Source organism: Heterocephalus glaber, unplaced genomic scaffold (assembly GCF_053883595.1).
Source record: "Heterocephalus glaber isolate CG9 unplaced genomic scaffold, H.glaber_assembly_v1.0 deba00001569, whole genome shotgun sequence".
NCBI lineage: Eukaryota > Metazoa > Chordata > Mammalia > Rodentia > Bathyergidae > Heterocephalus > Heterocephalus glaber.
The window spans coordinates 487,857-505,284 of record NW_028258354.1 but is presented as its reverse complement, the minus strand read 5'-3'; the positions used below and the strand labels follow the sequence as shown (position 1 = coordinate 505,284).

At 35.4% G+C, this 17,428-nt stretch overlaps 1 pseudogene; it reads right to left on the bottom strand.

Annotated features, from left to right (window-relative positions):
* Positions 1–306: 306 nt before the first annotated feature.
* On the bottom strand, positions 307–1,245 carry LOC101696304 (olfactory receptor 2AP1-like; annotated as a pseudogene).
* Between the last annotated feature and the right edge of the window lie 16,183 nt (positions 1,246–17,428).

Below are 17,428 nucleotides of genomic sequence, written 5' to 3'. Positions count from 1 at the left end.
CAATTTTTCTAAATTCAGTTTTAAAAATAAATTATTAAAATTCCTATTATTGATTCTGATTTTATCTCATCTTTTTTTTAAAATGAAGTCTAAACAAAGAAAAATAGAAATGAAATGTTAGGTAACACACACAGATTTGGATTATTTGAAAGCATAAAAAAATGCCTTAATTACATAAATCATTTTACTATCTCAGTGTACAAGTAGGAATATTAGATAAGCAATGGAAAAATTATATTTGTTACAATAATGTTTAGTTATAGTCTTCTAAAGTGTTGTTATTTGAATAATGAACCTCAAATAGTTTCACTTTTTTGAAAAAATTATCATCTTATTTACCATATCTTTAAAGGCTACTTTCACTTGCTTGTTCCTTAGAGTATAGATGAATGGGTTCAACAGAGGAGCAACCGAGGTATTTAAAAGAGCGACTCTTTTATTAAAAGTTGCTGCATCCTTTGCAGAAGGATTTATATACATAAGGATACAGCTTCCATAAGACAGTGAGACCACAATCACATGAGAGGAACATGTAAAAAAAGCTTTTTTGGTCTCTTGAACTGAGGGGATTCTCAAAATGGTCCTGATAATGTAGGTGTAGGAAAGAAACACCAGGAGCAGGGTAAAGAAGAGGGTCACTGATGCAAGGACAAACTGAATCACTTCTATAAAATGTGTATCTGAACAAGATAAATGCATCAATACAGTATAGTCACAGCAATAATGATTGATGATGTTGGATGCACAGAAAGGCAGGTGGAGAGTCATTGTATATGGCAAAATGACAACTACAAAGCCAGAGAACCAGGAACATAGGACAAGATGAATGCAAAGTCTCCTGCTCATTCTAGTTGTGTAATGCAGGGGTCTGCAAATAGCAACATAAAGGTCATAGGACATGGCAGCTAAAAGGTAAAATTCAATTGCTCCCAGCAAGATTTCAAAAAAGTATTGAGTGAAGCAACTGGCAAAAGAGATCGTCTTGTCTCCCATTCCAATATCAAGTAGCATCTTGGGAACGAATACAGATGTGAAAGAAATTTCCAAAAAAGCAAAATTTGGGAGGAAGAAATACATAGGAGTCTGGAGGTGATAATCCAGCAAAGTCAGAATGATGATGGTCACATTTCCTGTGATACTGAAGGTGTAAGCTAGCAGTATGAAAAGGAAAAGCACAGCTTAAAGCTTTATATCATTTGTTAATCCAAGAAGGATGAACTCTGTAACTGACGTTTGGTTTTCCATTATTAACTTCAGACAAATTAAGGTAGAAAATAACAACAATGATAAAGATTGAATAAAACTGGATTGCAATTGTTTTATTGAAATATAAAACCATGGCCAGCAAATGATTAAAAATAACGTTTTTGTACACTTTACTTTGAAATGAATTACAAATAAACAAAAAGAAAAACAGATCAGCACCCTGAACTATTGCACTTCAAAAATTAAAAAACAAGTTCTACTTCTTAGGGACAGCTTTATTCATTTCTCCTAAATTGTATCAGTGTTTTCTGCCCTTTTCTTATTCATTGTATTCTGATTTTCTCTAAGTTATTGGCTCCTGCTACATCTGTGTAGAGAAATCTAAAACAAAGTTAGCTGCCTACCATTTGATTTATTAGTCAACAAAGTAAATATAACCCAAGGTATGACTTATAAGAACAAAATTGAACTTGGTTATTTTCTTCTATTGTTTTGCATTTTTTTTGCTTATTTCCATTTGATAATTTTGAATAATGATTAATCTGTGAACCTACTGAAACTCAGTCTCCATAGAGTTTTCTGTAAATCTTAACAAAGTGTTCAGTATTCATATTAACTACAGCTCCTGAATTATGACAATAAGAATGAAAGACATGATCATTTAATGTAAGCATAGTAGTTAGTCCTTAGTCAAATATTAAATGAAAATAATCTCACCAATTTTGCTGCCTTATTGTGCACATGATCTGCCCACCAATACATTCTAGTTCCTTAAAAAGTCAATTGAAATTCAGCTCTCCATACAATTTTCTCTAACAAACTCAATAATTGTTTCTATACCTTTATAAATATGTACCACAATATAACACTGGATCATAAAGTCAAATTCGTTTTTAGTTATGTCAAATGTATATATTTTATTTTTCAACTTCAAAATAAATAAATCACCCACCAGAATAAGCTTGTAGATGCATCCCTTTTATGAAATTAATCAGACACATAAATGTAAATATCTCATAATTTCTCTTATATGAGAAATCCAAAATATAAATACATTAGAGTAAAAAAAAAAGGTAAATAATATGAAACAGAGAGATAGATCTTTTGCAAAAGGGAAGGGGACCAAGAAAAGGAAGGCAAGGAGACAAAGAGCATGGAAAAAAATGAACATCTGTTATGTACATGTACCAACTCCCCACAATGAATGTAATTATTATGTGCTGTAAGTATGTACTAATAAAAATTAAAATTAAGAAAACAGAATAGGCTTCTATTTCTTTCTACATTTTTTGAGACAGGCTCTCATTATGGAGTCCAGACTAGCCTTCAACTCTTGATCTTCCTGCCTAGGCCTCCTAAGTGCTGTGGTTACAGGCATGTCCTACACATGTGGCTGCTTTCTTTTATATTTATATCTTTCTTATACCTTTATAAAGGTAAGAAATTATAAAGGTTAGATAAATATTTTAATGCCAAATGTATTTGACTTTTCTTTAAATAAATAACCCTATTATATTTAAAGCTATTGAGTTTTCATTCAACTAACAAACTCTTAAGTTTTTAGTCTTCTTTTTAATATTTTTGATGATCAGATATGAAGATATATTAATAATAAAATGCTTCTTCCTACTCAAAAATTATGAAGATTTTTTTCATATTAACTATTATTTTAATAATAAAATATACATATATAAAATATATGTACTATACATAATATAAAATATACATAATATATTGGTATATTCTCATATTACAATAAGTAATAAGTTAATAAAAGTCATACACATTTCATCTTTGTTAAGGTTAATATTTAATAAAGAGAGAGGACAGTTCTTGCCTAATTATTTATAACCTCATAGAATTATGCATAGAAAATTTCATTCTTTTTAATATTGTAACATGAGTAATTAATTTGTACTTTACTAGAAAATAATCTTTTCTTTAAAAAACTTAAAAAGTTGATTGTAAGAATCAAATATATTAATATTTTAAAAACTCTAATATACTAAGTAGTAATACAGTGTTACATTAAAAATTCTGCTATACTAATGAATAATGTAAATTACTGTACCCATAATACAAATTTAACTTTTGATTAAAATTGTAGATGTCTATGTCTGAATATATTCTCTTACTTTCTAAAGAGTACAGAAAATAATGCACAAACAGCAAATTTTACAAAAGAATTTATATTCAGAGAAATATTGTCATTACTTGCACTGTGACAAAATACTTTATGAAATTATAATATTTCCAGAACTTGAGTGAATAAATCTCGGAAATTCAACCAATCAGTAATGATTTTCTTTCAACATGAAAATCACTAAAGTGTCTCAGATAACTTGAAGAGATCAATTTGACCTTCCACTTGGAATTCCTAAATATTAGTTAAGACAAAATTCTAATTTACAAAGTAATTAAGAAATTCCATTCACTATTCATTAACATCTGGAAATTTTCATAATTTATTTTCTTTTTCTTTTTTTGGTACCAGGGATCGAACTCAGGACCTTGCCCTTGTGAGGCAGGTGGTGGAACCACTGAGCTAAATCCCCAGCCTGAAAATATTCATAGTTTGAATAGCTCTTTTTTTGACAAAACATAAACTTTATAAATGATCCTCTGTTTTACTGAATGAATGAATGAGGGATCAAAAATAAGAGTAAAGCACCAGTTTTATATTAGTAAACAATTTTATCTATATTTGCATAAATCAATTTAAAAATGTGTGCAATTATGTGAACAATAATTAAAAGTGGATACACAATAAAGAAATTATGCATCTCTATAGATGCAATAAACACCAACCTTCTCCTCCCTCAATTCTGTGAATCAATTCTTAGTTCCAAGTTAGGTGCTTTTGTGGCTGCATTGAAGAATATAAAGATTTAGTACAAACTGGGAAATGGTCCCTGGGTCACAAGAGGAAAAGTTCCAACAAACTATAGATGAAGATAAATAGGAAAAGTATAGGAACTTGTTTATTCCGTTGGCTTCACAAACACTCTCACACACAAAATTACATTCTTCTTTGTTTACTCTGAGTCACTGAATGCTTATTAATTTCTGTATCAATGAAAGTATATATAGAAGTATTGCAAAAATGGAACTTTTCCAAGTAGTTAATGTATGGTGGTGGTAATATAAGGAATTTTCAGATATTTTGGTAGCATATTACAAAATAATCTGAGAAAAAGTAAGCCAACTCAATATGCATCATTTGCTTTCACCCTATATCACATTATTAGACAGTTACTCTTTCTTTTATAATTTTTAATTTTTATTAGTACAAGTTTGCAGCACAAAATGACTATATTCATCATAGGGAAAAGGTTCACATATGCAACACATCTCAATTCATTTTTCCCACTTCATTTCACCTCTCTTTTATTTTGCTAGCATTTACCTAGCAATCTTTCCAACAATTTTTCAATGTAGTAAACTTTATTTCCATATAAGTCCTTATATGATTTCATGGAGAAGTGGTTGTATACAGAAATGAAGGGAGAAAATACAAAATGGTTCTAGGATGTCTTGTAGTGGCATAGAGAAGGAAAATAAATTAGGAGTTTCTCCAAACAATAGTAAGAAAAATGACATACAAACTTGATTTGTTATATTATTTTATTGGTACATTTTAGGTATACAATACAATGACATTCATACTTGGAAATTTGCACCCTTACATAATCTCTCTTGATTCTTACTTTTCCCCCATCCCCTGCCCTCCCTTCAATCCCTCCATCCCTCCCTATTTACAAAGACTTTGTTTCCATTCTTTCATTTTCTCATATTAATTACATTCCCTTCCTTCCTTTCCCCTAGCCCTACCCCTCCCATTTCCCCTTCCCCTTTGCCCCTTTTCTTCCTATTTCACATTGTCTATTACACCTTTTAGTCCTTATTTACACTTTCAATTTCTCACACTAGAGAAACTATTCAGGATTTACACATGTTCTGTCCTATTTATTTCACTTAAGAGTATCGCCAGTGGTAAGGACCACCAGGCATGTGCAACAACTACGCAGGCAGAGAACCCAGGACTGACTGAGCACAGCTCTGTTTGGCTAGGTACCCCTACTTGCCACCAAGAGCTGCTACCTGGTTCCACACTACAGAGACACAGGAGGACATAAAGGCCATTGTCCTGAGCTGCAGATGTGAACAAAAGAGAGAGGGCCTCTCTCAGGCTCCCTAATGATAACTGAAGCCCACTGGAAAAGTGAAGAGAATCTCTGCAGTAAAGGCACACCAGACCACCGTACTTGGTAAGTTACAGGGACCATCATCTCCCATCAGAACCTGGACTATCTTCAGGAGAAAGGCAGCTGGAACCTGCAATAGATCCTTGCACAGTTCAACCCTGCAAGAGGACAGGGAGCTCAACTTGGGGCTTGCAGCCAAAAGTCTGCCTGAATCTCATGGGGCTGTGGCTGGCTTACTGAGATTCATTGACTTATAACTGCACACTGCTGCCCACGTTCACTATTGTGACAGAAGAGACATACCCTGAAGGAGTCCCTTCATTTTTATCTTTTATTTGTTATTTTCAAAATTACCACTACTTTTTGGCTCTTATTTTTAATTTTTTCCATCTTTTTCTACTCTTTTAAAATTTTTATTTTTCTCTTTTTTCTTTCTTTTCTTCTCTCTCTCTCTCTCTCTCTCTCTCTCTCTCTCTCTCTCTCTCTCTCTCTCTCTCTCTCTCTCTCCCTCCCCTCCCCCCCTTTGCTTTCCCACATTGTTCTTCATCTCCCTGTGTGTTCCTGCTCTGGTCCTAATTTGTATTTCTTTTTTATTTTTCTTTTCTACTCTTTCCATCTCTCATCTGTGTTCTCTGGCCTCAATGATAACCTTCCCCTATCCTTCTACCTATCTATCCCTCACTCCCCAACTCCTTCTAACTCCCCATTCCAAAGGGTAAAGTTGCTATTTTGAAGAGTTTGTTCACTAAAAACATATGTTGCATTGGTCCTCGATTTTGATTTGATTCACACAGTTAAAGGTGATAGATTAATAACTACCACAAATTGTCATTTTCTAAGAGGTACTTGATGTTATTGTGTTGCTAATTGTATCACTTGGGTTAAGGTCTTGTGATTGATCTAATCAGTTGTCCTTCCTGGTATAATGAAAATGAGACCACCTCAGAGCCATTAGAGACTCAAAAATTAAAGACCAGCTATATCTGGAAGACACCTCTGAGAATCAGTAATTCCATAAGGGTTCTAAATACATCAACAAAGATACTTACAATAAGCAACTTCAAAGTATCAACCCAGTAACTAAACCAAGGACAGTACCAAAAACAAAAATGAGAAGACATTTAAGCAAGTCACAAACTCAGACTTCCACCCCACAAAAGGCAAATTCTGGAGGAAATGAGGTGGAAAAGTCTGATAATCAACCACCCAGACACCCTGAACTGATAGCACAAGAAGTAACAAAACAGATGAATGAGGTTCTAGAAAAATTCAAAACAGAAATAATTTCCCAGATAACTACAGAGATGGTGAGCAAAGGGAAAGACATGATTAGAGGCTCTAGAACAGAAACAGATTTAAAAAAAAAAGATGAGCTCAAAAACATGCTGGAAGTCATGAGTGCCCAGCATAAGAAAGAAATGGAATCCATGAAACAGACTCAAACAGATATTGGGGAAATTAAAAACTCCATTGAAAATATGCACAGCAGATTAAGGGAATGTGAAGATAGAATATCAGATATGGAAGACAAGATTGCAGTTAAGGACCATGAAAACAGAGATTTCTTAAAAATGGTAAGGGCCCATGAGAGCTCAATCCAGCAGCTGCTGGATGATGGAAACAAGAATAACATAAGACTGATAGGAGTCCATGAAAAAACAGGAGAAAGTACAATTGACATTAAAAAAAAACCTGTTTACAAGAGTAATGGTAGAAAACTTTCCAGACAGAGGTGGAGAATTGGACATACAGATAAGTGACACATATAGAACTCCAACTAGCCACGATCAACAAAGCAAATCCACACCTAGACATATAATTGTCAAGATACCAGAAAACCAAAATCCTACAGGCAGTTAGAGAAAAGAAACAAATCACCTATAAAGAAAAGCCCATCAGAATCTCGGCAGACTTCTCAACACAAAGGCTCAAGTCAAGGAGAGCCTGGAGTGAAGTATTTCAAGCCCCAAAAGAAAATAACTTCCAACCTAGACTGTTGTATCCTGCAAAATTATCTTTCAAAATTGACAGGGAAATTATACACTTCCATGACAAAGAACACCTGAGAAATTTCATAAACACCAAACCAGCACTCCGAGCAATTCTAAACAATATCCTAGAAAAAAACAATGAAGCTCACAATTCCATGTGGCCCAACAGAGGGAAGCCACCAGGCAAGGTAAGACACTAAAGGGAAAGGGGGGAAAAAAAGAAATAAAAGAGCCAACAACAGCAAAACATCATGACAAGGATGAGTCAATATCTATCAATTATAACTATCAATGTTAATGGCCTCAATTCACCAATCAAAAGAAATAGACTGGCAGAATAGATTAAAGAAGCAAAATCCGGTAATATGCTGTATACAAGAAATACACCTAACTCAAAAAGAAATTCATATACTCAAAGTAAAAAGATGGAAAACAGTTCTTCATGAGACAGGAACCCAGGAAAAAACAGGCATAGAGATTTTATTTGCAGACAAAGTACATTTCAAAACAAAACTAATTAAGAGAGACAAAGATGGTCACTACATCCTTGTGAAGGGAACAATCCAATATGAAGAGATGACAATCATAAATCTATATGAACCAAATATGAATGCCTCCAACTATACAAAACAAATATTAATGGACATGAAAAACCAAATAAGCACTAACACAATTGCAGTGGGGGACCTCAATACACCTCTATCACAAATAGATAGATCATCTAGACAAAATTAACCACAAAATTCTAGAAGTGAACCAAACTATTGAACAAATGGACTTAATAGATGTTTACAGAGTGTTCCACCCCACAAAATCAGAATATACAATCCTTTTGGCTCCACATGGGTCATTCTCCAGAATAGACCACATGCTAGCTCATAGGACATGTCTAAGTAAATGTAAAAGAATTGGTTACTTCTTGTATATTATCAGACCATAGTGCAATAAAATTGGAGGTCAATAACATAAGAAATTGCAAAACTCCCACAAACACATGGAAATTGAATAGCACCCTCCTGAACAACCAATGGATCACAGAGGAAATTAAAGAAGAAATTAGACAGTTTCTACAAGTAAATGATAATGCCAGTAAAACATATAGAAATCTATGGGACACAAAGAAAGCAGTTCTACAATGGAAATTCATAGCAGTGAATGTCCATATTAGGAAAACAGAGAGAACTCAGATAAATAACCTAATGTAGAACCTCAAGATCCTAGAAAAAGAAAACCGTAACAAACCCAAAGCTCACACAAGAGAGAAAATTATAAAGATCAGAGCAGAAATCAATGCACTGGAGACCAAGAGAATGATGAAAAAAAATAATGAATCAAAGAGTTGGTTTTTCGAAAGAATAAATAAAATCAATAAACCTTTAGCCAACCTTATCAAAAAAGGGAAGAAAATGCTCAAATCCATGCAATAAAGAATGGAAAAGGTGAAGTCACAACAGACCCAGCAGAAATCCAGAGGATCATCAATACCTACTTTGAGAACCTATACTCTAATAAAATGTAAAACACAGAAGAAATGGACAGATTCCTAGATATATATGAATGATCAAAGTTAAAAGAAGAATATATAGAAATTCTAAACACCCCAATTACAATGAGTGAAATAGAAAATTTAATAAAATATTTACCAACAAAGAAAAGCCCAGGACCTGGCAGCTTCATTGCTAAATTCTACATGACATTTAGAGAAGAATTATCCCCATTACTCTTTAAACTTATCAAGGAAATTGAAAGGGAAGCAAGGCTTCCAAATTCACTCCTGGAAGCAAGTGTTACTTTGATTCCAAAACCAGGGAAAGACCCAACCCCAAAAGAGAACTACAGCCCAATTTCCCTAATGAACATAGATGCAAAAATCTTCCACAAGATACTGGCACATAGATTACAGAGGGTCATCAAGAAGTTCATACACCATCACTAAGTCGGATTTATCCCAGGGATGCCAGCATAGTTCAGTGTTGGAAAATCAATAAATATAATACAGTATATTAACAGAGCCAAGGGGAAAAATCATATGATCATCTCAATAGATGCAGAAAAGGCATTTGACAAAATCCAACACCCATTCATGATAAAAATGCTACAGAAAATTGGAATAGAAGGTCTTTATCTCAACCTGATTGAGGCTATCATGAAAAACCATTAGGCAACATCATACTAAATGGTCAAAAATGGAAACCTTTCACTATAAAATCAGGAACAAGACAAGGATGCCCACTATCACCACTCCTGTTCAATATAGTTTGGGAAACATTAGTCACAGCAATTAGAAAAGAGAAAGAAATAAAAGGAATAAAGATAGGAAAGGAAGAAATTAAACTGTTATTATTTGCTGATGATATGATACCTTACATAGAAAACCCAAAAAACTCCGTCAAAAGTCTTCTAGACCTAATTGACAGATTCAGTAGAGTAGCTGGATACAAGGTCAACACTCAAAAGACAATAGCCTTCTTATATGCAAAGAGAAGACTCATTGAGAAATTCAGGAAACAATTCCTTTTCTAATAGCATCCAAAAAATGAAATACCTAGGAATCAACCTAACAAAGGAAGCAAAAGTCCTCTACACTGAAAACTACACTGTTTTGAAAAAGGTGATCGAGGAGGATATAAGAAAATGGAAAGACATCCTTTGCACCTGGGTATGAAGAACCAATATAGTGAAAATGGCCATACTTCCAAAACTATTATATAGATTTAATGCAATGCCAATTGAAATTCCAACAGTATATTTCACAGAACTAAAGAAAACAATTCAAAAATTCATTTGGAACCAGAAGAGACCTAGAATAGCAAAAGAAATTGGAGGAAACAGAGACAAGGCTGGGGGTATCACAGTGCCTAACTTGAAACTATACTACAAAGCTACTCTGATAAAAGCAGCATGGTACTGGCAAAAAAACAGACCCAAAGATCAGTGGAATAGATTAGAAGATGCAGAAACAACTCCAGACATACTCAGCCACCTCATCTTTGACAAAGGAGCCAACTACCTTCATTGGAGGAAAGATAGCCTATTTAATAAATGGTGTTGGAAAAACTGGATTTCAACCACCAAAGATTAAAACTAGACCCATATCAATTACCATGCACTAAACTAAGATCAAAGTGGTTTAAAGATCTAAATATTAAGACAGAAACACTAAACTTGCTGGAAGATAAGTTAGGTAGAACTGTTGAAAATATTGGCATAGGAAAAGACTTTATGAACAAAATCTCAGTAGCAGGGGAGCTAGCAGAAAGAATTAACAACTGGGATTTCATCTTTTTAGAAAGATTCTGCACTGCAAGGGAAATCAGCAATAGAGCTAAGAGGCAACCTACAATGTTGGAAAAAAATTTTAGCAGCTATATCTCAGACAAAGGTCTACTATCTAGAATATATAAAGAATTGAAAAAAATCAGACCCCCCAAATTCAAAGACCAAATTCAAAAATGGGCATCTGAAGAGACATTTCTCAGAACAAGAAGTAAAAGCAGCAAATAAATAAAAGAAAAAATGTTCAACATCACTGTCATTCATGAGATGCAGATGAAAACAACTCTGAGGTTCAACCTCACCCCAGAAAGGTTGTCTGCTATCAAGAAATCAACCAATAACAAATGCTGGAGGGGGTGTGGGGAGAAAGGAATCCTTCTCCATTGTTGGTGGGAGTGCAGGCTGGCACAACCACTGTGGAAATCAGTATGGAGATACCTCAAAGAACTAGGGCTAGAGGTCCCATGTGACCCAGCTATTCCCCTGCTGGGTATCTTCCCAAAAGAATTGAAAGAATCATACCACAGGGATATATGTGCAATCATGTTTATAGCAGCACAGTTTGTAATAGCTAAAGGTTGGAAACAGCCCAAGTGCCCATCAACTGGAAATTGAATAAAGAAGATGTGGGGTTTTTTATAAAATGGAGTACTACTCAGCCATAAAGTACGAGAAACTAGACATTTGTAGCTAAATGCATGTATATTGAGGCCATACTCTTAAGTGAAATAAATGGCACACACAATTGTAAACACTGAATAGTTTCTCTAGTAAGAGAAACTGAAAGTGTAAATAAGGATTAAAATGATTAAAATGAATAATTGATAATTTGAAATAGGAAAAGGTCCAAAGGTGTAGGGATGGTGGGAGGGGAAGGGGAAAGCAGAGAAGGGAAAGGAAAAATTATGAGAAAAGAAAAAAAAATGGAAACAAAATCGAGGTAAATAGGGAAGGGTGGAGGGGGTGAAGGGTGCACAGGTAATGGGGGAAAAAATAAGAACTAAGATACATCATGTACAGGCACAAAAACCCAATGATGAATGTAAACATATTGTATACCTAAAATGTACCAATGAAGGAATTCTTTTTTAAAAGAGTATTGCTTCAATGTGTATCCATTTAGCTATAAATATCTCTAATTTCTCACTTTTTAATGGCTGAGTAGTACTACATTTTATTTTTTTAAAAAACACATTTTTTTCATCCAGTGGCCAGTTGATGGGCATTTGAGCTGCTTCCAAGTTTTAGCTATTACAAATTGTGCTGCTATGTACATGGGTACCCATATATCACTGTGATATGATACATTTACTTCTTCGGGAAAGATACTCAGCAGAGGAATAGCTGGGTCAAATAGGATTTCCTGTCCTAGTTCTTTGAGGTATCTCCATACTGATTTCCACTGTGATTGCACCAGTCTACACTCCCACCAGTAGTGGAGCAGGATACCTCTTTCCCCACAGCCCACCAGTATTTGTTATTGGTTGATTTCGTGATAGCAGCCATTCTTTCTGGAGTGAGGTGGAATCTCAGCATTGTTTTCATTTGCATCTCTTGAATGACCAGTGATGTTGAACATTTTTTCATAAGTTTATTTGCTATTTCTACTTCTTTGTCTGAGAAATGTCTGTTCATTTCAGATGTCCATTTTCAGACTGGGTCTTTAAATTTGGGGAGTCTGACTTTTTTAAGTTCTTTATAGACTCAAGATAGTAGACCTTTGTCTGAGGAACAGCTGGTGAAAATTTTTTCCCACATTGTGGGTTGTCTCTTCACACTGTTGGTGGTTTCTCTTGCTGTGCAGAAGCTTTTTAATAAAAAGAGATCCCACTTGTTGATAGTTGATGCTACTTCACTGGCAAGTGAGGTTTTGTTCATAAAATCTTTTCCTACACCAATGTCTTCAAGATTTCTATCTAACCTCTGTTCCAGCCGATTCAGCATTTCTATTTTAATATTTAGATCTTTAATCCATTTCAATTTTTGTTTAGTCCATGGTGAGAGAAACATATTAACTCTAATGGGCTCTCAATGTCTAATGTGGGACCAATTTGTCCGACACAATGCATAATGATAATAATAAATTTTAGCACACATTATCTAATAAATATTCCTCTATTGATTTTTATTGAAAAACTAAAAAAATGATGGAGAAAGGATAGTTTCTTATAATAAAATTTCATTAATGAGTTAGAAGAAAAAACTAAAATAGAAAGCAATAATGAGGCAAATAGCACATTAAATTTATTGCAGATAAAATTAAAATCTGTGGACAGAAATTAGAGAAAAGTCATTACATTTCTTCAAACTTTCTCCAAAATGTTTGGCAAATACAAAACAGAAATAGTGACTTTACAGTGTAGAAAACTAAACTTTACCAAATGATCACAATTTAAATGCCCATTAAAAAATCCTATTGTCATCTCAAACTCCTGGTTGTGAAGCATTTAGAAATAATACATGCAACAAAGGTTTAATTTCATTCCAAGGATGTAAAATATGAGCCAACCCAAACTGAAGGACATTCTACCAAATAACAGAGCAACGTCCTTCAAACCTATCAAAGACATAAAATATAAGTAAAAGAAAACTGAAGAATGGCTTGGAAAAGACTAAGGACAAAAGACAACTAAATGTAATATGGAATCTTAGATCAGAAAAGAGACCCTAGTGGGGAATCTGGTGGAATCCAAATAAGATTTTTATTTCAGTAGTGTTATAGTATATATTAGATGTCCCTCCTCTATTCAAGTGTTCATATGTGGAGCTTTGCAGAGGTGACTGGATTATAGTTGTGTGATACTCAGCAGTGCACTAGTCAATTGATGAGTTTATAGCTAAAGGTGACGTTGGGAGGTGAATGAAGCCTGTTTGGAGGAGGTGTGTCACTGGGACCTGGCCCAGAGGATATATCTCCCTTCCACCTCCTGTGATCCCTTTCTGCTTCCTGCCTGCCGTGCCATGAGCTCACTCTTCTGCCATGCCCTTCCTCCATGCTTTCCTAACTTGGAGCCAGCCAACTATGGACGGAAACTTCTTACAAACTGTGTGACAAAATAAACCTCTTCTCCTTTAATGTGCAAGTGTTGGGTATAGTGTCTCAGCAATGAGAAAGTAACAGGACATGTAGTTTTTCACCAAAGCTAGTTTCTTGACTTCAATATTCATATTTTTATGATGTTATTTATGATAATCATATAATTAGATGAAGTAGAGTGAGGGATATATGGAAACTATTAGTTTAGCAGCTGTTCTTTCAATAACAAACAAATCATTTTAAAAGTTTGTTTTAATTATCTTTATAATTCTCAGGAGATATAATGAAGAAAAAGCAAAGTCAGAATTTGTCCACTTCAAGATGTCCAGAAATGTCTGGCTTTATGACCCAAAAAGTCTACATCAAATTAGAGGTTAGAAAAAAGAAGACAGAGGGCTGGGGTTTAGCTCAGTGGTGCAGTGCCTGCCTCACAAACACAAGAGTTCAATCCCCCGTACCCCCAAAAAAGCAAAAAACAAAAAAGACAGTCCTGCATTAGAGCAGTTAAATAGGTTGTATGCTCTGCCAACCCTTGTTTACTTTTTCTTGTCCCTTAGAATTTATCTATTGCTACTCTTTCTTATTCACTTTTTTCTATCTCACTTCATATCTTAATATTCCTTGGTCACCCAAGATCACCACCAAATCAAAGCTTCTGTATTTCCTGTTGTTACATTGAATTGTTTGGCCTAAAATTGGCTCAGTACATAACTATACTCAAACTTAATGTGCACACAAATTGGAATTTAACATAAAAGTGTACTGTTGCAATGTGGCAAAGTGGAACAGCTTGGTGCTATAGCCAAGTGTTACAGCACAGTGTCACAGCCAAGTGACACAGCTCTGAGACGCAGCCCAACACTACAGCTCAGTGTTACAGCTCTGCATTGCAGCTATCACAATTTGAAGACTCGAGAATCTAATGGTCACTCAAAGAGATAGACAAAAACCTTTATTACACCAGCAGGCTCAGTGGAGTTCATACTCCAAAGTCTGAGAGCTTTACCAGAAATGAGAGTTTCCTTATATAGGGATCCACAGGGTAGGTGAGCATCCTCACTAAAGCAGAGGGGCAGAGTTACAGAACATTCCTGAAACACATCCTATGTTAGCATGCTCAATGAAGCAGAGGGGCGTAGTTAAGGGAACATTCCTGAGAGGTCACCAAGATCAAACAGTTACAAAACATTTTGATAGATTGGGCAGGAGTGCTGCCCAGCAGCACAAACTGTTACATTTCCAAAACAAAATATTTGGGGGGGGGGACACGGGGGCAAGGCAAGAGCCTATCTTATTGTATAGTTTTGCTCTATCAGTAAGAACCAGCCAGTCTCAGCCAATCAGAGCAGCCAAACACTCAGCTACTGAAAGCTGCAAACTTATGTCCCAGTGAGGCAAAGACTGCACAGCAGCAAACCAGGTTATTCCCATGTGTCATTTCCATTTCCTTGGCTATAACTATACCGCTACACACTGGGGTGTGGAGCATTCTGAACTACTTTTGGCACCAAACACTACCTAGTTAGTTAAATTTTTGTTCTGCTCTGTCAAGCTCTGTTAAACACATCTAAGGTTTTGTTTTTGTTTTTGCTTTGTTTTGTTTTGTTTTTTGATACCTGGGGTCTAACTGGGGACCTTGCACTTGTGAGGCAGGCGACAGAACCACTGAGCTAAACCCCCGGCCCCATCTAAGTTTTCACATGTTGGATGTTTTCTGCAGCTATTACTGGCCTACACGACCATCTCTCACTTTGTCGATGCCATGGAGAGTCCACAATAAACCCAATTGTTTACTGTTCTAAAATTTGCTCCTCTAGCAATTCTGCCTCTAACAACAGAAACTTCTGAAAACATTGCTCTCTAAGAAACTGCTTGGTGATGTACTGAATTTCTTCCCAAGAGCAAGTTTGGTGTGCAGGGGATGTTGCTGTCAGAGCAAATTCCCCAAATGAATGCAAAGCTCGTGTGGACTGAGAATTTCTCCAGAAGTTACGGCTGGTGGTCTGGGCCCACCACCTGAGTCCACTGCACTCCCTGGGAGCTTGTCTTATGCTTGCAGAGTACAGCCCCCCTCCCAGTGAGGGCAAGCTGTTATGAGTTGCTTACTAATTTTTATTTTTTCATTACTGGGGCTTGAAGCCATGGCCTTTGTACAAATCTATGTCCTTAAGCCTTATTTTGTTTTGTTTTGTTTGAATTTTGAGGTAAGGTTTGGCTAAATTGCTACATTGACCAGGCTGGGCTGGAAATTGTAGTTCTCCTGCCTCTGACTCCCAGGGTGCTGGGACCACAGGCATGCAATAATATGCACTTTGTTCTGTGCATTGTCCCTCTTACTTTTTATGCTGTTTAGTTTCCCCAACACTTCTTTGGTGGTTCTCAGAATTTTTCTTTCTTCTCCATGAAATATAATCACTACTTGTTGCCCTCAGTCTTCCCACTTGCACAGACAGGAAAAGGCTACCTTCATTCCATAGTCTTCTCCACCCCTGCCTCAACTATACCCTTCCGTCCAAAAGTTGTGTTTTTGTATTACACTCTAGATAAGATGGAGAAGTTTCCTTCTACTCATATTCTATTGAGAGTTTTTAATTAGAAATATCTGTTGGATTCTTAAAATATTTTATTGGATCTACTAATATGAGGAAAATTTTCCTTGTTATTCTGGTAATATGATGAATTGCATTATTAAATTTTCAATGGTAAACTAAGTATGCAACACTAGGCTGAGCCTAATTTGATAATAATACATATATTTATATATTGTTAGTTTGATTTGTTAATAAGTTAGAATAATTTTTACATATATGCTCGTGAGGAATATTTCACTCTAGTTTTCATTTCTGACAATGTTTTCTTTTGATTTTAGTGTTAGGGGAACAGCCTTCAGAATGAATTGCCAGTTATAAGTTTGGTGTTATTTCTTATTTAATTGTATAGTAGTATTCATCACTGAAGCTATGCAGGACAAAAGTTGGGCAGGTTTTTACCTACTAATATGATCTCATCTATACATGGTTGTTCATGTTCTTGCTCCTGTTGTACATTTCCCCTTAAGTGAGCCCTCTTTCTTTATGGGTTTCAAGAAACATCCATTTCAGAGCCAGGAATGGTAGTGCATGCCTATAATACTAGCACTCCTAGAGGCTGAGGCAACAGGATCACAGAGAATACCAAGACAGCATGAGCTACATAGTCAGCGCAAGGATTTCCAGGGACTACATATCAAGACCTGTCTCAAAAAAAAAAAAAAAAGAAGCAGAAGTGGAAGCAGCAACAGCAGAAGGAAGAGGAGGAAACAGAGGAGGTGGAGGCGGAGGCGGAGGCTGAGGCTGAATGAAGGAAGATAGGACCCAATTAAGTTGTTTTATTTGATGGAATTAAGTTTTAACAAATAGTTCCTTTTTATGATCCTTAATGCTGATATGTTAACTTTATTAGGTTAAGAAATGTCTAGCAGATTAGTAAACAATGCTTCTGGGTGTGTCTTGGTGGGTCATGGAGGCACAGCATTGGGTGTTATATATGATCCTTGCCCTGTTTCTCTCTGGCACAGTTTTATCTTTCATGCCCTCTCACTAGGTCATCTCCTCCTTGCAGCCAAGCAACCACGAAATAAATTCTTTAAAATTACAAACTAAATTAAGCCAATCCTTCTTTAAATTGTGGGTATCAAGTGTTGTGTCCAGTAAAAGAAAGCTAATACAGAATAT